This window comes from Schistocerca cancellata, chromosome 7 (genome assembly GCF_023864275.1).
Source record: "Schistocerca cancellata isolate TAMUIC-IGC-003103 chromosome 7, iqSchCanc2.1, whole genome shotgun sequence".
Lineage (NCBI taxonomy): Eukaryota > Metazoa > Arthropoda > Insecta > Orthoptera > Acrididae > Schistocerca > Schistocerca cancellata.
In genome coordinates this window covers 117,277,584-117,290,634 of record NC_064632.1, presented here as the reverse complement: position 1 = coordinate 117,290,634, position 13,051 = coordinate 117,277,584, and positions in this window count along the sequence as shown.

The following is a 13,051-nucleotide window of genomic DNA, read 5'->3' as shown; positions in this document are numbered from 1 at the left end:
TTCAACTTGATGTAACTCTGTTTTGTAAATTTTATAAAGTAAAGTTACTTTCCTACTTCATAAATCACCAGTTAATGAAAACCTCGGATGGCTAGAAAATTTTACTATTAAGAGAGATGCAAAAGTGAGCAGAAGATCAGAACGGTTGACTACCTCTGATGTAGGTGTAACATACGAGGCGCGAGGGAGAGAGTCATGGGTGAAACAAAGCTATATTCAATACTGTAACTATTCAAAGGGAGATAAATGTCGGCGGCAGGTAAGAAGTGGAAGAGCTATAAGAGAAAAGTATTAATTAAAGAATTCAGCGGAAGATAACGTATTAAGAAATTATGAAGGACTCGCTTGTGTTAATACTCAGGAATTAACCTAAACAACGAGTGATTTAAGGTTCGGTAACTTTCATGAGAAATATTCGGAAGTGACACTAGTTAACAAAAACGGTATTGAAAAGAAAATTTGAAATATTGTTGGATTGAAATTGTTGCCTAATACCCTGTGACTGTAATTTCAAGTACTTCTCATAAATTTTTTACATATAATTCGGACATTATATTATCTAGCAACTTACGGCAGCCAGTGCTGCAGTTATATCAAAAGTTCGAGAAATACGCTTGAGACTGGTAATTGACATATGGTCACTGCTCTTATTTTTCTCTCATTCGCCCATATGTAACTTCTTCATCTTTAACTAAGCGATTTACTACGGTCTTGATTAAATTTCCGACCGCTCAATAAACATTATAAATACGAGGGTGAGTCAAATGAAAACTTTAAATATTTTTTAAATATTATTTATTGTGCAGAAGTGCTACATAGCTGTATCACTTTTCAACATAATCTTCCCCACGCTCAATGCAAGTCCTCCAGAGCTTACAATGTGAATAAATTCCTTTGGAAAAAAACTCTTTTGGTAGTCCGCGCAACCACTCATGCACCGCGTGGCGTTCCTCTTCATCAGAATGGACCTTCTTTCCTCCCATTGCGTCTTTGAGAGGTCCAGACAAATGGAAATCACTTGGGGCAAGGTCTGGTGAGTATGGTGGATGAGCAAGAAACTCATAATGCAACTGTGGTACTGGCAGTGTGGGGCCTTCCATCGTCATGTTGCAAAAGGACACCTGCTGACAGCAATCCACGTCGCTTTGATTGGATTGCACGCCGCAGATGATTTTTCAGGAGATCTGTGTATGATGCGCTGGTGACAGTGGTCCCTCTAGGCTTGTAATGCTGCAAAATGACGTCTTTTTCGTCCCAAAACAGAGTCAGCATAACCTTCCCTGTTGATGGTTCTGTTCGAAACTTCTTTGGTTTTGGTGATGAGGAATGGCGCCATTCCTTAGCGCTCTCTTCATTTCCGGTTGGTGGAAGTCAACCCAGGTTTGGTCCCCAGTAACGATTCTTGCAAAGGAAGCCATCACCTTCTCGTTCAACGCGCCGAAGAAGTTCTTCACAAGCTTCAACACGTCGTTCTGTCATTTTATGAGACAGCTGCCGTGGCACACATATTGCAGACACTTTGTGGAACTGGAGCACATCATGCACAATGTGGTGTGCTGACCGATGAGCAATCTGTAAACATGTTGCAATGTCATTCAGTATCACTCGGCGGTTTTCCTTCAAAGTTCTGTGGAGTCACAACTCGTTGTGCCTGACCTGGACAAGGAGCATCTTCCACTGAAGTCACACCATTTGCGAAATTCCTACTCCATTCGTAGACTTGCTGCTGTGACAAACATGCATCACCGTACTGCATTCGTCGATGAATTTCAGTAGGTTTCACAACGTCACTACGCAAAAACCGTATAACAGAACGCTGTTCTTTCCTGGTGCCAGTCGCAAGTGGGGCGGCCATCTTTATACTGATACTGCAACGGTATGTGTGTATCTGCACTACTCTGCCACCTACAGGCCATTCTGCACGCTGTTTGTAGCACGCTTACCAACTTACAGGATAAAGGCGCGAAATTTCGATTTGTTATTACAAATTTAAGGTTTTCATTTGACTCACTATCGTATATTGAAAGGGTGAGAAGTGCTATACTATGCAAGTCTTAGTTCATTACCAATTTATCTCTTCCATGATATGTAATGATCTGTCGTATCAAGCCATCTCTTCTTGAATCAAGCTGTGCCACAAATGTCTTTCCTTGTTCAGTACCTCTTTATCAGTTATCCGATCTATCCATCAGATCTTCAGTATTCTTCTGCAGTACATTTGAAAAGCTACCTTGCCTTGTATTCCTAATTACAGCTAAGTTAGAAGGCTGCGATGAAAGCGAAAACAGCTCCACTGCAAACTTAAACGTAGCCAGAACCTCACGGACAAATAAAAACTAAACGAAGCCAAAAGTAGAATGATTAGGACTATGTGAAGCGTTCAGTGAACTCAAAAGCAAAATCCTGTCTACCGATTTGACAGAAAATGTAAAAAGTTCTTGTCTTACTTTAAATCAGTGAACAGACAGAAGCCGTTTTAACAGACACTCTGTGGTGTTAATGGCACTGAAACGGAGGACGACACAGAAGAGTCGAAACAACAAACGACGTTTTCAAAAAATTTCTTGACAGAGGAAGATCACATTGTAGATCCTCCTTTAAATAGACTCACGAATGACAAAATGAAAGACATGGAAATACGTGAGCAAGGGACAGAAAACAGACTGAAATCGCTCTACACTGGCAACGCTACTGGATCTGACGGAATACCAGCTCAATTCTATGAAGAGCAAGCGAAAGAATTTCCCGATCTTCGAGTGGCAGTGTACCGTGGGTCTTTAGAGGAGAGAAGTGTTCCTAGTGATTGGAAAAAAGTCATTCCCGATTAGAAGAAACGTCGTCGAACAGACGCACAAAACTTAGACTTGTGTCCCTGATGTCGGTTTGTTGTATAACTTTAAATAATTTTACGCTCGCGTATTACGACATTTCTGGAGACTGAGGAGCCCCTCTGTAGGAATGAAAATGAGCTTCGAAATCAACGATGGTGTGAAACTCGACTCGCTCTGTTCGTCCACGAGATCCGGAAAGCAGCTGATGCCGGCATCCAGGTAGATGCCGTGTTCCTGGACTTGAGGAATCCCGCACTGCCGCCTAGTGAACAAAATACGAGCGCGTGAAGTATCAGACGAGTTGCGTAATTGGATCGAAGTGTTTCTACTACACAGGACACAGCATGTCACTCTGAACGCAGAAAAGTCTTCAGGAGTAAAAATAACTTCGGGAGTGCGCCAATGGAGTGTTATAGTACCGTCTCTTCTCGCAATACGTACAGTAATGGAAATAAGTATTCATACACTAGAGCACGGAAAAGTAAACTGCCTTTATTGACAATACGAAACCAAAAACACTAATTGGATATACACTGTACACATTGGCCAGTCACTAATGCAGCTGTGCTGGTATATAGAACGAGAATGAACAAGCCTTTACAAAAGAAAATACAAAAACGTCTGCCAAGTTCTCTACTGCGCTGGGAATTAGTATTCATACACCAACAGAAAATGACACTTCTAACAAAGCCAGAACATGTTTCATACTTCCGATGTATTACTTCTCGCAACCTCCGTGGCATGGAAAGGACCAATTTTCTCGTAGTTTCCGACGTGATACCTTCTCACTCTCTTTCAAAGAGGCCTTACTACGGATGTCATGTTTTCTCTTCTCGTGTTTCCATCTCACTCCACAAGTGTTCGATGGGATTCAGGTGCGGACTCTGAGCTGGTGTTTTAAGAGTGTGTGGAGTGTTGTAGAGCAACCACAGCCGGACAATTTGCGCCGTAAGTTTGGGATCATTGTCCTGTTGGAAGTAATAATTTTTAGGAAGACCCAAAGCGTCAACACTCTGTTGTAAGTTCTGTTTGAGAATGTTCATATACACAAATCTGTCCGTGGTGCCTTCCAGAAACATTAATTTTCCGACACCGGAGGCTGACATACAGCCCCATACCATCACTCCACCACCTCCGTGCTTCACCGTGGGTTGAATGTTGTTTCGGTCGAGGTCTGTATTCGGTCTTCTCCATACCAAGATCCTACCATCACTGTGCACGATTTTAAATTTGCTTCCATCACTAAACAATACAGTATCCCAGAAGTCTGCTGTCTTGGATACATGCTGTTTCGCGAATTCCATCCGCCGCTTCCTGCTCTTTTTGCTGATGAAGGGCTTTCGTCTCGGGACCCTGGCTCTGTAGCCCGAACGATTGAGAATGGTACTAACTGCCCTTGGAGTGATGTGCTTTCGGAAGTGCTCATGTACAGGGCTATTACAAATGATTGAAGCGATTTCATAAATTCACTGTAGCTCCATTCATTGACATATGGTCACGACACACTACAGATACGTAGAAAAACTCATAAAGTTTTGTTCGGCTGAAGCCGCACTTCAGGTTTCTGCCGTCAGAGCGCTCGAGAGCGCAGTGAGACAAAATGGCGACAGGAGCCGAGAAAGCGTATGTCGTGCTTGAAATGCACTCACATCAGTCAGTCATAACAGTGCAACGACACTTCAGGACGAAGTTCAACAAAGATGCACCAACTGCTAACTCCATTCGGCGATGGTATGCGCAGTTTAAAGCTTCTGGATGCCTCTGTAAGGGGAAAACAACGGGTCGGCCTGCAGTGAGCGAAAAAACGGTTGAACCCGTGCGGGCAAGTTTCACGCGTAGCCCGCGGAAAATTGGCTCATGCCACAACTGGAAACCGACAGCGCCGACTTCATCTTTCAACAGGATGGTGCTCCACCGCACTTCCATCATGATGTTCGGCATTTCTTAAACAGGAGATTGGAAAACCGATGGATCGGTCGTGGTGGAGATCATGATCAGCAATTCATGTCATGGCCTCCACGCTCTCCCGACTTAACCCCATGCGATTTCTTTCTGTGGGGTTATTTGGAAGATTCAGTGTTTAAACCTCCTCTACCAAGAAACGTGCCAGAGCTGCGAGCTCGCATCAACGATGCTTTCGAACTCATTGATGGAGACATGCTGCGCCGAGTGTGGGAGGAACTTGATTATCGGCTTGATGTCTGCCAAATCACTAAAGGGGCACATATCGAACATTTGTGAATGCCTAAAAAAAACTTTTTGAGTTTTTGTATTTGTGTGCAAAGCATTGTGAAAATATCACAAATAATAAAGTTATTGTAGAGCTGTGAAATCGCTTCAATCATTTGTAATAACCCTGTACATATGCGGATAGTGCCGACGCTGTCGTTTTCGGTTTTTTTTTTATGGTTCTTAATAGCATTCTGGTCTCTCTTGTTGTAAGCTTCTGTGGACGACCGTGTCATTCACTGTTTATTACTACATGTCTGTCCTTATATCGCTTAACGATAGATTGCACAGTCGTTCGGCTTCGCCCTATGATGTTCGCAATTTCGGCATACGACTTGTGTTGAAGATATTGGGCGACAACGATGTTTCGTTCCTCAATGGTCGTTTCCTTCCCCATGCGGCCCATTCTGCTGTTCCACGGTACCCACGACCGACGTACTGTTGCTTCACGACCCCCACACGACTACACAAGTGTGGCATGCACACAGGGGCTGCGTCAGCCGTTTCTTTGGTTGAAAGTAGTCCGCTGTATGAATACATTTTGCCCTGTCGTAGACCGTGCGGAGTGTAACATATTTTATTTTCCCAGAATAGATTCATGGGATACGGGAAGCTTCATTACGAAGAACATTGTTATCTGACGCTACATCATCGTACTTATTCGTGTCGGCACTGAGGGTGATTTACTATCCCAACACACCATCGTAGTTTGTCACCACCTACTGTATGAATACTTATTTCCATGACTGTATAACTGATCTGGTAGATAACGTCTGAAGTTCCATAAAGCTTCTCACGGACGATGCTGTTGTAGACAGAGAAGTCGCAACACTAGAAAATTGTAGAGAAATGCAGGAAGACCTGCTGAGGATTGACGCTTGGTGCAGGGACCGGCAGTTGACCCTCAATATAAACCAATCTAACGTACTGCGAGTACAAACACAGAAAGACGCTTTACTGTATGATTACAAGATTGTAGACGAATCACTGGAAGCAGGTACTTCCATAAAGTGTCTAGGAGTACGCGCAAGTAGCGATTTAAAGCGGGATGACCACTTAAATTAATCACGTATAAGGCAGACGCTAGACCGAGATTCATTGGAAGAATCCTCAGGAAGTGTAGTGTATCATCAGAGGAAGTAGCTAAGACACTCGTTCGACCAATACCTGGATGCCTGGGATCTGTAGCAGATAGAATTGATAGATCCAAAGAAGAGCAGCACGTTTCGTTACACGTTTATCTAGAATGAGCGAAAGAGGCACGGAGATGATTGTAGTAACAGGTGTCAATGTGCATAACGCTTCGAGACGATCCATTTCGAATGTGAACGTGTCGTGAAGTGTGACGGGAATTGAGGAACTTGCAAAAGAATTGTCAAGCAGAAGCTACATGGTTAGAAAAGCCTCCAGCCCAGAAACATCTTGAAGCATCCTGAAGCAACGACGTAAAATGTTAACTTTCTGTCGACGTTCTTGTAGCAGCTCGTCACTTCACAATGACCACGGAAGGATATGCACTGTCGGCTGTGGCCCATCAGGTGCTGATGGGCTGGAAGCAATTGGGGAGTCGCAATCTGAGCGTAGTTACTGAGAGACACGGAAACTCCGTGTCTCAATCTGAAACGTAAACAGGCGATCGAAACTAGCGAGTGTGATCCACATTTTTTGTTTTTGCTCCATAAAAGTATCTAGCTGAGGCAAGACAAAGTAAACATACTTGTGCACGCGCTGCGGGGCAGGAGGATGTGTGCAGCTGCAGCAGACGGCGGCGACGTCCGAAGAAAGTGCGATTGCACTGTGGGCACCTGGGCAGGGGACAACCGCGGTGTAAGCCTGAAACTGAACTGGATGTAGCAGACTGGTTATCGGAAGGTCCTCCATGAGATGCAGAATGGTGAGCTTGCTCCGCACAGTCTTTATCAAGGTGATCCCAATCGCATTTCCGCGGTTTGATGTGGAAGCAGTATGCACTTTGAGGGGAAGACAAATAGCTGTTTCTAATAGAAAGTGAGATTCCGCAATAAGGTTCGCTGCAGAAACTACTTTTTATAGTGGAGACAGACCACCAAGGCAACAAACTAACAGAGACGTGCTTTCCAGCCCCTCTCTGATGCAGGTTCTCGTCGATGATGTTTGGTTTTTAGACCGCTCATACGAATCTGAACGGAAGTTTACCGCCGTCTTAGCAAGAATCCGGTCAGGTCCCGAGATGATGGACATGACTACTGCGATTGCCGAAATTAAACGCGCACGCATTCTGTCCTGCAAGCTAACTGCACACAGTACACAGATGTTACTTGGATTAGAGTTGCCCCACATGCCGCCCTTTGGATCCAAACCTCGTTTCACCCATGGTCGACAATATCTCCCATCCTCCCCTCAGGGCTGTTTCCCTGCCTTTCCGTTACATCTTTTCGGCCTTACTCTGTTCGTTATTGTGCGATATTTTCTGGCTCGAAAATCTGCTGTAGATGGGATGTCCAATGCAACAACGGCCAGGGCGCCAAGAAGTTCTACAGGTAAGAAACAATCTATCATTCACCTGAAGATGGAAAAGAAAAATGGTTCAAATGGCTCTGAGCACTATGGGACGTAACATCTATGGTCATCAGTCCCCTAGAACTTAGAACTACTTAAACCTAACTAACCTAAGGACATCACACAACACCCAGTCATCACGAGGCAGAGAAAATCCCTGACCCCGCCGGGAATCGAACCCGGGAACGATGGAAAAGAAGTTCAGTTGGGGCAGCAGAAGCGAAAGTCACCAAAAATAGTATTTCATGATTTAATCTGATTATCTCTTTGGCGTCATTCTATTGAGACTCATGTCACTACCTTACATTAAGGGGCTCCGGAAAGGCTCAAAATCATGAAAAGTTCAATTTTTACTTTTTTGCGTTTTCTGAATCTGCAGACTATTACCTTTTAATAGATATATAATTTATTCAATCCCGAAGACTACAACTATTTTTAAATTTTTTTTAAATGTGTTCTACATGGGCGTGACCCACTGTGGCGCTGTTAAACTGCTGTCAAATGGTGTTATTATTAACGTCCGTTTTCATCAGGTACATTTTAGTGATGTGAGATAAAGTATGTGTTGTGGCTAAGCTGTGATGGTTCAATATATATCGCTGGTGTGATTGTCGATTGTTTCATGTTTATTTACTCTGTCGTTATCTCGAAAATATTCGTAATTAATTCTGTTTCTTGAGTCTCTGTTTTGTTGAAGTATAATAATGAGTAAAAGTAAAGTTGCTGTTGCGACTTTCAATGATGGCAACATTGTAAGTGCAAGGTATTTAGAAATATGGGAATGAAGATAGGTTCTAACATGGTACGAGCGATGCTTGCTTTAGACAAGGAACGCCTTCGGGGTGCAGACAGGGCTGTAAAGAGTCTAGAAATACAAGCAAGAGTAAACAGGAGGAGGAACAAGAGGAAGCTGGAGGAGGAGTTTGCAGAGGATGAAGATAATCCATCCTATGGACCTGGAATGCACTAAAAAGTTAATCCAATCTTTGTCGCTCGATTCCCAAAACTTTTATTTGCTCATACTAATTACATGTTTTCTAAGGATCTTCCAAACATATTTGTTTCAAACTTTCAGTAAATGTTACACAGTACCTTCTGCATAATTTAACACAGCCTTTTTCCAAAAAAACTGTATATTTTTGAATATATAAATAAAAAATTGCAAAAAAATGTTGTGAATTTTCATTACAATTGAAAAAAAATCATCTTTAATAACTGAACTACAATTTTGTAAAATCCCTGTGTTAAGTTGTAGCCCATATTCCAACCCATAATCTGTAAAAAGTTCAACTTCCTACCTCAAATATTTTGTGAGGAAAGATGTAATTTATAAGCGTTATTTTAACATTGCAAGTATAGGGCGTTCCGGAGCCCCTTAAGTAGTACATTAAGTACTATTTACGCCATTTTCAGGCTAATAATCAGCTATTAGGAAAAGTACGTTGCTAGGTTGGTTAGTACCTCCAAGTATTCAGAAAGTAAGGTCCGATCGGGGGCGAAATGGAAACCACATTGAAAATTCGATGAAGCTTTGCACCGATTTGTTGGACACTGTCTGTAGTAAGCCCGTCGATCGCGATACGTCGCTCTCTTCTATTCTGAGCGCACAGTGAGCACGTAAAAATGCCTAGAAAATAGTGTCTGCCGCCAAGTATGAGAGCCTGATGAAATATTTCGTCTGAACCCATGCAGTCCATAACAAAACTGTCACGCGTTTCGTTCTTCATGACAACACTCAGGCGCACTCTGCAGAGACAATGTAGATGCTCCTGCAGCATTTTCGGTAGGAAGTGTTTGATCAACCAGAATACAGCCCGTAACTAGCTCCCCCTGATTTTCATCTCTGTTCAGATGAACCGCCGGCTACGAAAAAAACATTTTTGCACCGACAACGAGCTCTATACCAGTGTAGAGAATTGGTGGACAGCACAGTGCTTTCTATGGAGAGAGTATTCGAAAGGTGGTACAACGCTAAACAAATGTCTACACTTATGCTCATAAATTATAGATAATACTGATACATAACAAAACAACGCTCTCGTGGGCGGTTTGCGGGTTTAAATTACCTCGGGGTATGACCATGCAGTGCATTTCACCTGCAGTCGTTGCACGATGGCGCTGGCAGCAGTCTACGTACGCAGAGGTATGTTGGTGCATGTCAGAGTACGGTGCAGTGAGTAAGTGTGCAGACATTTTCAGATGTGCTAATGGTGACTATGTGTTGAAAATGGCTCAAGAACGCATTGATGATGTTATGAGAGGTAGAATACTGACGGGAGGCAGGTCAAACACAGCAGGTCGTAGCACGGGCCCACCGTGTGCCACGAAGAGTGATCTCAAGATTATGGCAACGATTCCAGCAGACAGGAAATGTGTCCAGGCGCTACAGCAAGGGACGTGCACAGTGTACAACACCACAAGAAGACCGATATCTCACCATCATTGCGCGCAGACGGCCTCGGAGAACTGCAGATAGCCTTCTACATCTACATCTACATTTATACTCCGCAAGCCACCAACGGTGTGTGGCGGATGGCACTTTACGTGCCACTGTCAATATCTCCCTTTCCTGTTCCAGTCGTGTATGGTTCGCGGGAAGAACGACTGTCTGAAAGCCTCCGTGCGCGCTCTAATCTCTCTATTTTTACATTCGTGTCTCTTCGGGAGGTATAAGTAGGGGGAAGCAATATATTCGATACCTCATCCAGAAACGCACCCTCTCGAAACCTGGCGAGCAAGCTACACCGCGATGCAGAGCGCCTCTCTTGCAGAGTCTGCCACTTGAGTTTGTTAAACATTTCCGTAACGCTATCACGGTTACCAAATAACCCTGTGACGAAACGCGCCGCTCTTCTTTGGATCTTCTCTATCTCCTCCGTCAACCCGATCTGGTACGGATCCCACACTGGTGAGCAATACTCAAGTATAGGTCGAACGAGGTTTTTGTAAGCCACCTCCTTTGTTGATGGACTACATTTTCTAAGGACTCTCCCAATGAATCTCAACCTGGTACCCGCCTTACCAACAATTAATTTTATATGATCATTCCACTTCAAATCGTTCCGCACGCATACTCCCAGATATTTTACAGAAGTAACTGCTACCAGTGTTTGTTCCGCTATCATATAATCATACAATAAAGGATCCTTCTTTCTATGTATTCGCAATACATTACATTTGTCTATGTTAAGGGTCAGTTGCCACTCCCTGCACCAAGTGCCTATCCGCTGCAGATCTTCCTGCATTTCGCTACAATTTTCTAATGCTGCAACTTCTCTGTATACTACAGCATCATCCGCGAAAAGCCGCATGGAACTTCCGACACTATCTACTAGGTCATTTATAAAGCAATGGTCCCATAACACTCCCCTGTGGCACGCCAGAGGTTACTTTAATGTCTGTAGACGTCTCTCCGTTGATAACAACATGCTGTGTTCTGTTTGCTAAAAACTCTTCAATCCAGCCACACAGCTGGTCTGATATTCCGTAGGCTCTTACTTTGTTTATCAGGCGACAATGCGGAACTGTTTCGAACGCCTTCCGGAAGTCAACAAAAATAGCATCTACCTGGGAGCCTGTATCTAATATTTTCTGGGTCTCATGAACAAATAAAGCGAGTTGGGTTTCACACGATCGCTGTTTCCGGAATCCATGTTGATTCCTACATAGTAGATTCTGAGTTTCCAAAAACGACATGATACTCGAGCAAAAGACATGTTCTAAAATTCTACAACAGATCGACGTCAGAGATATAGGTCTATAGTTTTGCGCATCTGCTTGACGACCCTTCTTGAAGACTGGTACTACCTGTGCTCTTTTCCAATCATTTGGAACCCTCTGTTCCTCTAGAGACTTGCGGTACACGGCTGTTAGAAGGGGGGCAAGTTCTTTCGCGTACTCTGTGTAGAATCGAATTGGTATCCCGTCAGGTCCAGTGGACTTTCCTCTGTTGAGTGATTCCAGTTGCTTTTCTATTCCTTGGACACTTATTTCGATGTCAGCCATTTTTTCGTTGGTGCGAGGATTTAGAGAAGGAACTGCAGTGCGGTCTTCCTCTGTGAAACAGCTTTGGAAAAAGGTGTTTAGTATTTCAGCTTTACGCTTGTCATCCTCTGTTTCAATGCCATCATCATCCCGGAGTGTCTGGACATGATGTTTCGAGCCACTTACTGATTTAACGTAAGACCAGAACTTCCTAGGATTTTCTGTCAAGTCGGTACCTAGTATTTTACTTTCGAATTCACTGAACGCTTCACGCATAGCCCTCCTTACGCTAACTTTGACATCGTTTAGCTTCTGTTTGTCTGAGAGGTTTTGGCTGCGTTTAAACTTGGAGTGAAGCTCTCTTTGCTTTCGCAGTAGTTTCCTAACTTTGTTGTTGTACCACGGTGGGTTTTTCCCGTCCCTCACAGTTTTACTCGGCACGTACCTGTCTAAAACGCATTTTACGATTGCCTTGAACTTTTTCCATAAACACTCAACATTGTCAGTGTCGGAACAGAAATTTTCGTTTTGATCTGTTAGGTAGTCTGAAATCTGCCTTCTATTACTCTTGCTAAACAGATAAACCTTCCTCCCTTTTTTTATATTCCTATTAACTTCCATATTCAGGGATGCTGCAACGGCCTTATGATCACTGATTCCCTGTTCTGCACTTACAGAGTCGAAAAGTTCGGGTCTGTTTGTTATCAGTAGGTCCAAGATGTTATCTCCACTAGTCGGTTCTCTGTTTAATTGCTCGAGGTAATTTTCGGATAGTGCACTCAGTATAATGTCACTCGATGCTCTGTCCCTACCACCCGTCCTAAACATCTGAGTGTCCCAGTCTATATCTGGTAAATTGAAATCTCCACCTAAGACCATAACATGCTGAGAAAATTTATGTGAAATGTATTCCAAATTTTCTCTCAGTTGTTCTGCCACTAATGCTGCTGAGTCGGGGGGTCGGTAAAAGGAGCCAATTATTAACCTAGCTCGGTTGTTGAGTGTAACCTCCACCCATAATAATTCACAGGAACTATCCACTTCTACTTCACGACAGGATAAACTACTACTAACAGCGACGAACACTCCACCACCGGCTGCATGCAATCTATCCTTTCTAAACACCGTCTGTGCCTTTGTAAAAATTTCGGCAGAATTTATCTCTGGTTTCAGCCAGCTTTCTGTACCTATAACGATTTCAGCTTCGGTGCTTTCTATCAGCGCTTGAAGTTCCGGTACTTTACCAACGCAGCTTCGACAGTTTACAATTACAATACCGATTGCTGCTTGGTCCCCGCATGTCCTGACTTTGCCCCGCACCCTTTGAGGCTGTTGCCCTTTCTGCACTTGCCCGAGGCCATCTAACCTAAAAAAAACCGCCCAGCCCACGCCACACAACCCCTGTTACCCGTGTAGCCGCTTGTTGCGTGTAGTGGACTCCTGACCTATCCAGCGGAACCCAAAACCCC